Source organism: Berghia stephanieae, chromosome 5 (assembly GCF_034508935.2).
Source record: "Berghia stephanieae isolate SIO BIC M18660-M18661 chromosome 5, UCSD_Bste_1.3, whole genome shotgun sequence".
Lineage (NCBI taxonomy): Eukaryota > Metazoa > Mollusca > Gastropoda > Nudibranchia > Aeolidiidae > Berghia > Berghia stephanieae.
The window spans coordinates 42,967,164-42,977,163 of record NC_088364.1 but is presented as its reverse complement, the minus strand read 5'-3'; positions in this window follow the sequence as shown (position 1 = coordinate 42,977,163).

Sequence of the window (10,000 nt, the reverse complement as noted above, 5' to 3'; positions counted from 1 at the left end):
CCTCCACGCAATGAAAAACATTTTCTTTAAAATGTCATAATGAGTCTTGTTAATAATCAACTCATGGGTTCTTTTGGGTCGAGTGATATGATAACATAATATGAAGTAAATAAATCTTTTTCAAAAATAAATAAATAGTTGTTTTGCAATGGTATGACAGTTTATTGCCATGGTTCGTACCATTGGCAGTGGGTGGTGATCGGTCTATCTTGGAAGATGAGGTAGGATCGATCTATAAATAATTTGATCATCAAATATCACCCAGAATGATCTCCAGTCCAGATCTAGAACCACGATAAAGCTCCGCACGCACTGACAAAATGCCATTTGTGGCCCAACTAGTCAAATTGGTATTGGATATGGCGGGATGGCTTTGATGCTAAAGAAAAAAAAATTATGCCCCCCTCCCCCCCCCCCCGTATCAAAGTGGTATTATGTCGGGATGAACGAACATGCTAGAGATTGAATTTATAGCCACAAAAACGAAACTTGGCGTTGATTTCTATGTTATAGCGTAGGTTAAATTCAATATTTTACATTACAAAAACCCAATAATCAATTAATTAGTATCTAATTGCGACTATGTGATCTAGTGGTATGACACTCGCTTTCGGATAGGAAGGTCCTGGTTCGAGCGCCGCTCAGCGCATAGTTGAGTCCTTGGAGAAGGCTCTTTACTCACATTCTCTCACCGTACTCAGGTGTAAAATAAGTACCTGGCAATTAATAGCGTTTTCTCTGTCGGAAAAAAATTGTAATATCGCCTAACAGGCGTCATGTCTCGTTCTACATGTTAACTGTTGCTTTGGTCAGAGACGCTTTGTAAAGCGTTTTGAGCACGTGTAGTGGATATTGCGCTATATAAACGATCATTTTTTAAATGTCGGGATGGACGAACATGATAGAAATTGAATTTATAACCACAAACAACTAATCTTGGCGTTGATTCTTATTTGTTATAGCGTAGATTAAATACAATATTTTACATTACAAAAATCCAATAATCAATTATTTACTGTCTAATTCCTCTCATTAAAATTCTAAATTGACTTTTCCGGGTCCCATTCATCCCGACATAATACCTTTGGGAAACGGCGGGTCACAAATTATGTAGATTTGAAAATAAGACTTAGGTTGACTTATATGACTTATTGAAAATGTTACTGAATGAAGCTCGAAGGATAAAAATAGCAATAGGAAATGGAATGAACGCTTCAATTTAATCAACAGATAACGAAGACAGAAAATGTGGACGTTTCGGGTTTCCCCTATATCAACAACCGATCTCCCATTCGCCTTTAGTGTTTCTATTAATGTATTTTGTTGATAAATCGTAAAATAAATAAATAAATAAATAAAGAAAATTAAAAAATTCAGGCATTATTTATATTGTATATAATGCGCTTTTGGCGGTGTCACGAACTGACTAGGCCCCCTCCAAGTAAGCTTCAATCCCCTCCTTCCTAGCCGAGCCTGCGCCAACTCCCAACACATAAAGTACAAATCATTTGATGGACTCCGTTTATGTCCTATCTATATTAAAACATTTCCTCGCTGCCCATAGCCACCTGCTAATCACGTCTAGGTTAACTTGCTATTATAATAATATTAATTATTATTATTATTACTATTATTATTATTATTATTATTATTATTATTATTATTATTATTATTATTATTATTATTATTATTATTATTATTATTATTATTATTATTATTATATTTATTATTATTATTTATTATTATTATTATTATTTTTATTATATCATTATTATGTTTATTATATTATTATTATTATTATTATTATTATTATTATTTTATTATTATTATTATTATTATTATTATTTATAATATTATTATATTATTAATTATTATTATTATATATTATTATTATATTATTATTATTATATTATTATCATATCATTTATTAATGTTGTTATATCACTATTATTATATTATTATTATTATTATTATATTATATATTATTATTATTATTATTATTATTATTATTATATTATAATTAATTTAATATATAATAATAATTATAATATATATATTATAATATTAATAATAATATTATTATTATTTTATTATATATTATTATCATTTCATTCATTATATTAAAATAATGTTATGTACTATCACATATTATTAATTAAATTATATTATAAATTATGTAGTTTAAAATATTATGAATTAAATAATTATGTGTTCATTTATTATTGAAATTGTTACATCCTAGATTATTATTATTTATATTAATTATGTTATGATTTTATTTATTATATAATTCATTGTTTTTAATATCATATCATTGTCATATCTTACTTATTAGCTAAGATAATATTTTAGTTACTACACAATATTATGTAGAATTAAATCCTGACTGGTTGAAGAATGAGCACGTCTCTAGTAATGTTGAGTGAATCAAAATGCAAGTTCTGTGTTCATCTCTAGAGATATGGGTCAAGAATGTGTCAACACCGTCCTTACATAGCTAAAAAACATATTTTTATTATTTTTAACGTAGAATTGAAGCTTGAATGGTTAAAGACTGAGCACGTCTCTGGTAGTGTTGAGTGAATCGATAGGGAAGTTCTGTGTCCGTCCCTTGAGATATGGGACAAGAATGTGTCAACGCTGTCCTTGATTAGATAAAAACATGTTGTTATTGTTTTGACTAGAATTTATTGGCTTCAAAAATCGATCAATTATAACGGCCATCAGTTTATCAACAACAACAAGATCTATAACCTGAGATTTCGAAGTAGTACCAGGTTTGAAATATTTTGACAAGTTTGGGGTTTATGTTATCTAATCGACATTTGAAGTACATTATATTATTATTTTCTGTACAGAATCGTAGAATGTTTTGCTTGATTGCAGCTATGTCTGTGTCTTATGTCATAGATGGAGAAGAAGAAGAAGAAGAAGAAGAAGAAGAAGAAGAAGAAGAAGAAGAAGATGGAGGAGGAGGGGGAGGGCGAGTAGAAGAAGGACGGAAGGAGGAGGATTAGGAGGAGAACGAGATGGAGTAGAGAGGGAGGAGGGGAAAGGGGAGGAGGAGAAAGAGAAGAAGAAGAAGAAGAAGAAGAAGAAGAAGAAGAAGAAGAAGAAGAAGAAGAAGAAGAAGAAGAAGAAGAAGAAGAAGAGGAGGAGGAGGAGGACTAAGAATGAGGAGGAGGAGAAAAGAAGATAAGAAGAGGATACCAAATACAACGCTATGTCAACTATTTATGTTAGGTGGGGCTGGATTCGAAGGTGGTACTTCTGATCCCCGACCACCATCGCAAGGCTTTATTGTATGTCAACCGGTGTTATAAAAAAATGGAATATGTACATATAGCCCAATTTTACGGACTGTCGATACTTAACGCCCTTGAGAGTGGTTCATTTTCTAGCTGCGGCCCATATGAAACTAAATCTCCATTTCTTATAGTTCAATTCATCTCTAATCCTTTTGTTTTTCTGTTACTGGTAATCTTACAATCAAATCTGTTACTATCATCAGTCACGTATTCATTCGTACTTGTGTTTAGGGATATACTAATATGCATAAAGCGCCCTATTAATGGGCACAACTCTGAGACAAGAATTTTACTTACAGTTTTACCATCCAATCTCTCAACATCTGACTTAGTTCCAAAAGAAACAACTATAATATAGCTATGCCTCCGATGTCACATCATTAGACACTCTCCAGAAAGAGGACAGTTATCTATGCAAATTTATTATGCAGAGCATCTGCTGCAGTTTTACCATAATTGCCAAACTCCTCTACACATTGCATTAAAAAAATTTGATTAGAAAATAATTTCATCAAAAAATGGATAGAATTAAATATATAGTCCTAAAGAGCCAATAAGTCCAAAGAGCCAGAGTTTATCCTGGTTTCTATAGCGTGAAACGGACAAAAGCAATATCTTGCTATCCTTTGGATAGGACTCTAGTCTTTCACAAGGTATTTTACGTTTGATCTAACAGACTCAGCTACCCAATTACTGCAGGTGAACATTGGGTTCTGAGAGAAAATCTCCACTTCTCCCAGTCCCTTTGTTTGTGAAGCGAATGCCCTACCAATTGTGCTATCGGGATTCCCACGGATTAATATGATGGCCCCCAAATTGATGATTCCAACGTTACGAAGCATTGACCAATCAGAATATTCTTTGCCATTTAGCTCGTTCCGTCCACCTGAATTTTTATTTCCTGGCAACGAATAAGTCTATCAAACATCCTTTAATTCTCACTGTGCTACATAAAATGATGTTCAAAATGCGTAAACGATACAAATATGGAACAGTTATGATCTTTAACCGGAACTTTTGGTTGGGGGAGTGATTTCTATTTCCTCCCTAAAGCCCATGAAGGCAATATGCAAATTGTTTGAGATGGACCCATAGCTGCCTTTTGTACACACCAAGCAGCCGAATCGGTCATTCTGTTTGAGTATGTATCAACAATTTGTGACACTGATGTGGAAATTGCATCGCGACAAATGGCGACACTATGTATCTTTTCAGTCGCCTGTGTGAAGACTGTAGTAAGTGATGCTTAGGATCACTGGGACTGACTGCTTGGGTAATCGACAAGTACTTAAATTGGCTAAAGGCCGACGGTTATCGGTCCATTAGAAGGGTAAAATAAATATTAAAAAACAAACTTAGAGTAAAAATAGAACCACTGAGATATTAATTCGACTACTAGTTTCTGACAAAGTAGTCGTCATTCTAATAATATAATAATAATAATAATATAATAATAATAATAATAATATAATAATAATAATAATAATAATATAATAATAATAATAATAATAATAATAATAATAATAATAATTAATAATAATAATAATAATAATAATAATAATATAATAATATAATAATAATAATAATAATATAATAATAATATAATAATAATAATAATAATAATAATAATAATAATAATAATAATAATAATAATAATATAATAATAATAATAATAATAATAATAATAATAATAATAATAATAATAATAATAATAATATAATAATAATAATAATAATAATAATAATATAATAATAATAATAATAATAATAATAATAATAATAATAATAATAATAATAATAATATAATATATAATATATAATAATAATATAATAATAATAATAATAATAATAATAATAATAATATAATAAAATAATAATAATAATAATAATAATATGATGATGATGATGATAATAATAATAATAATAATAATAATAATAATAATAATAATAATAATAATAATAATAATAATAATAATAATAATAATCTGGAACAGGCACTGGTGTAAGATTCAAATGGTGTGCATGGGCAGAAAGCAGAAAGAAAAATACCTTAGGGAATGCAATGATAAATCGGTATAGAATGACACTCGCTCTCAAATCGAAATGTCCTGGGTTCATGTCTCGTTCACGTGCTACGTGTTGCTGTTGGCCAGGGACGCTTTGTAAAGTGCTTTGAGCACATTTAGTAGATATTTTCCTATATAAAAGCTCTGGTTAGAATTAATTATATTGACGTCAGTCTGATATTTTTCAAATTGTTTTTAGGCCGCCAGTTGAGTGTTATGTTCAGACGAAAGTCACTTTAACAGACTAAAAATGTTAAATACAATCGGTACACATTATGGTCTTGTGTGTTCGCAATACAGATTTTGCGGTCAGATCACGAGTTGTTGTTTTAAACCTACAAACACAGAATCAATAGAAGGAAAAGATGTTGGTTAAATCTCTTTGATGCAGGTCCAAAGGGGTATCAAACTACGCACACACACATATTATGCAGGTCTGATAACCAAACGAAAATATTCCCTTGATTTGTTGTAATGGACCATTTTGTTTTGCGTTGGTTTTCGAGTCATTCGATTACCAACAATGAGGTCAAAACAATTTGCGTTACCAAGCCTGCAAATGAGACTACGTCGGTATCAAATGGACAGTGGAAATAATCTTATTCATAAAAATAATAGAATACAATAAATGCGTATTTCCTCATATTACGTATCAGAATGTTTGTCTCTCCCCCTCCCCACCCCCTTGTCCCAACTCCCTTTTGTTTCGAGCATGCCATTACAAATCCGTCAATGGCTAGAGCCAGATAGTCAATCACACCCAAGTTTCTGGTCTTGTGGTATGGCACTTACCTTTTGGTCGGTACGGCCGAGCACAGCATGACGCTTGCCTTTTGACAGGCAGGCCCGAGCATAGTATGACACTTGGCTTCACTGTTCCAGATCTGGTTACTGACAATGTCAACGTCCTTGACCAATTACAAAACGAGGCACCAACGCCACGGAATGTAACATGGGAAATGCGAGATGGTTGAGTAGCTGGGTCTATGACATCTGTCGGAATGTATTTTGCGATAGACTAGTGTCCTATCAAAAGGGTAGCCGGTAAATGATATTGTCTGTTTAACGTTACATAGACTAGGATAAACACGGTTTAATGAGCCGATATGGCTCAAGAGAACTATAAGACGGGAAGAGATATAAGATTGAAGATGCTAGTTGAAAGCATTTGACCCAAGTGTTAAGTGGTATCATATAAGCCCTGGATAGTCAAATCAATACTGCCTTCCCCTGGGGCCTGGTCAACTTCGGGCGACAAGGCTGGTAGAAAGCGTTATAGGACAGAGTAGTCTGTCTGTGTCTATGATCAGTCTAGATGGAGGTAAGGAGAATGGGTGAGAGGAGGGGGGGGGGAAGAGAGAAACACACACACACACACACACAGAGTCAGGAGACTGACAAACACATTCTCTCTATCCTTCTATATTTTTTATCCTTCACACACTCATACACACACTCACTGAAAATCACACACAAACACAAACACTTAAAGAAGATGACAAACACACTCTTTCCCTCTTACGCACACATATACACAAACACACGCACACACACACACATACGCGCACATAAAGAGACTGACAAACACACTCTTTCCATTCATTGAAAATAGTGAGTTTTGTCTCTTTGGCATAAAAAACTTAAACTTCACAATTCTTATGATTTTTACATGAAACGAAATTATCGTCATCCAGTTCATTACTGGACAAAATACCAGATTGACACGCCGAGTCACATTCACTGGGATATAGCAGTGCAGTTTGGGACCCTCATCACAAAGTTCAAAAATATATTAGGTCTTTCATGGCCAATAACCATAACTTTTCTCTGAGCAATGTTATCATCATCATCATCATCATCATCATCATCATCATCATCATCATCATCATCATCATCATCATCATCATCATCAACAACAATATTAATGATAATAATAATAATAATAATAATAATAATAATAATAATAATAATAATAATAATAATAATAATAATAATAATAATAACAACAAGAATAATAATAATAAGTTTCAAGTCTATCAAAAGTTTTAAGACATAAAAAGGACCAACAATTTATAGAATGAAACAATAATGATTGTTATGATCTTGAGCCGCTCCAAATTAGAAGAAAACAAAAACAAATTGGCAGTTTTCCACAAAAAGCCTTAATTACATATATTACCTATATCAGGCGATTTTAATCATTCTGCATCGTCATTATATGTTCAAAAAACAACTTAAAAAATATAAATTATCTGTGTTGATACCAGTTTTGCGTTCTAATTTGGGGGTCTGGCATAAAAAAATATAAAACAATTTTTGTGACAAACGTTCCACAAAAAGTATTGAAGGAATAACCTCCTCCATATCCTTCCCTCTCATCAACATTGTAGCATAGTGTGTCACCAGAGAGAGAGAGAGAGAGAGAGAGAGAGAGAGAGAGAGAGAGAGAGAGAGAGAGAGAGAGAGAGAGAGACTTTACAGCTTTAGCTTATGGGAATTTTATTAGAACATTATATAGTTGAAAATCAAAATGTTATGACAAAATTTATGTTAAAGATTTATAAATTGGATGGTTCAAAATACACATACCTTTTATTTTTTAATCTCTCTATGAAGACATAATACATTATCTCTGTGATAACTGTGGACATTTTCATTTATTGAATGGATTCTGAGAAACGTTTGACATATACCATCAGAAAAAGGACATATTGAGAAAATAGCAAAATAGTTTTCCGTTTTTCACACTTTTCTTACAACAGGTTCTCGACTGTGTTTTTCATGCCTTTATAGTCTATTTTAAGAAGTTGGACTTCAATAAAATTATTTCTAGGATAATAAATATCGTTTTCCACCAAAATTTCAAAATCAATTTTTTGAAGGATTTTCCTAATAATTAGACCCAAACCCCCCTTTAAACATCAAGCAAGATCGTCCTTAGAAAATTTGATCATCAATAAAAGAAAGCCAGATAAATCTTTGATCTCACGGTCGGGAGTAGACGCCCATAAATATACTTTTTTTTTTTTTTTTGGTCATCAGTCATTAGACAAAAGAAATCAAACAGCTAAGTAATCTTCAGTGAATTTTCATGAAGGTTCAGCTTACAAGGAATGGAATGGAATAGAATGGCATGGAATGGAATAGAATGGCATGGAATGGAATAGAATGGCATGGAATGGAATAGAATGGCATGGAATGGAATAGAATGGCATGGAATGGAATAGAATGGCATGATGGAATAGAATGGCATGGAATGGATAGAATGCATGGAATGGCATGGAATGGAATAGAATGGCATGGAATGGAATAGAATGGCATGGAATGGAATAGAATGGCATGGAATGGAATAGAATGGCATGGAATGGAATAGAATGGCATGGAATGGAATAGAATGGCATGGAATGGAATAGAATGGCATGGAATTGGCATGGAATGGAATAGAATGGCATGGAATGGAATAGAATGGCATGGAATGGAATAGAATGGCATGGAATGGAATAGAATGACATGGAATGGAATTAAACTGGCGTTGAAATGGTCTCCAAATGTCAGAAGCAGTCTAAAAAAAGACAGTCCTTCAGTGTATGAAGGCTCATGGAGCAGCAGTTTTATTCCTGTTTCTATATCGTAAAACGGACGATAACAATTGGTTGCTACTTTTTGGATATGACACTAGTCTATCGAAAAGTACTTTCCGACGGATCCAACAACCAGCTACCAAATCAATGCTTGGTGGACAAGGGGTAGGGGGTTCAAAAATCTTAACTTCACTCTGGATCGATCTTAGTCCCTTTGCGTGGAAACGAGTGCTCTACCAACTGAGCTATCGGGGGGCACCTACGCAGTCTAAGATTCTTTAATAATCGAACGACAAAGCATTACTACTGTCTCGAAACGGCGGTCACATATCATTTGCATGGGTGGATCAATAGTCTAGTCCTGTGTTTGTCCCCAGAGGGCTGGGTAGGGAAACCCAGGTGACAAGGACGAAAAGTGGAATGTTGGGGGGGGGGGGGGGGGGGGGGTGAATGAATGATGTGTGGAAGAGATGAGGGCCGAGGTGGGCGGGGAGGGGGGGGGGCGAGTGGAGGGAGAGAGGCCAAGGGAGGGAGGAGGGAGATGAGAAAGAAGGCAGAGAGACAGAGAACAACATGGATGTGGAGAATGAGAGAAAGAGGTGGAGGGATATATATATATATATATATATATATATATATATATATATATATATATATATATATAGAGAGAGAGAGAGAGAGAGAGATGTAGATAGTCCGATTTACAGTTAGATAGCAAGATAGATAGATTGATAGATGACAGAAAAGGAATTGTAGATGACATGAACATTCATGAGAAAAAGTGTGAATTTTTAAAGGTCTGTGAGATTTAAACCATTTTCACTCGTTGCATCGATTAAACACTGGACGCTTTAGTGATAAAATCACATTGATAAAAGCGTCATTTTTCACAGCCCAAGCCCATAATCTCATATCATATCTATCCATTAAAATGACCCTTCTACTTGAGGAAAATTCTTAAACCCGAAACTCGAAACTCCATAGATATCTTGCCAAGTTAGGGGTCATTTTATTTAGACCAAGGTATGATAATATAACTGTCCTCT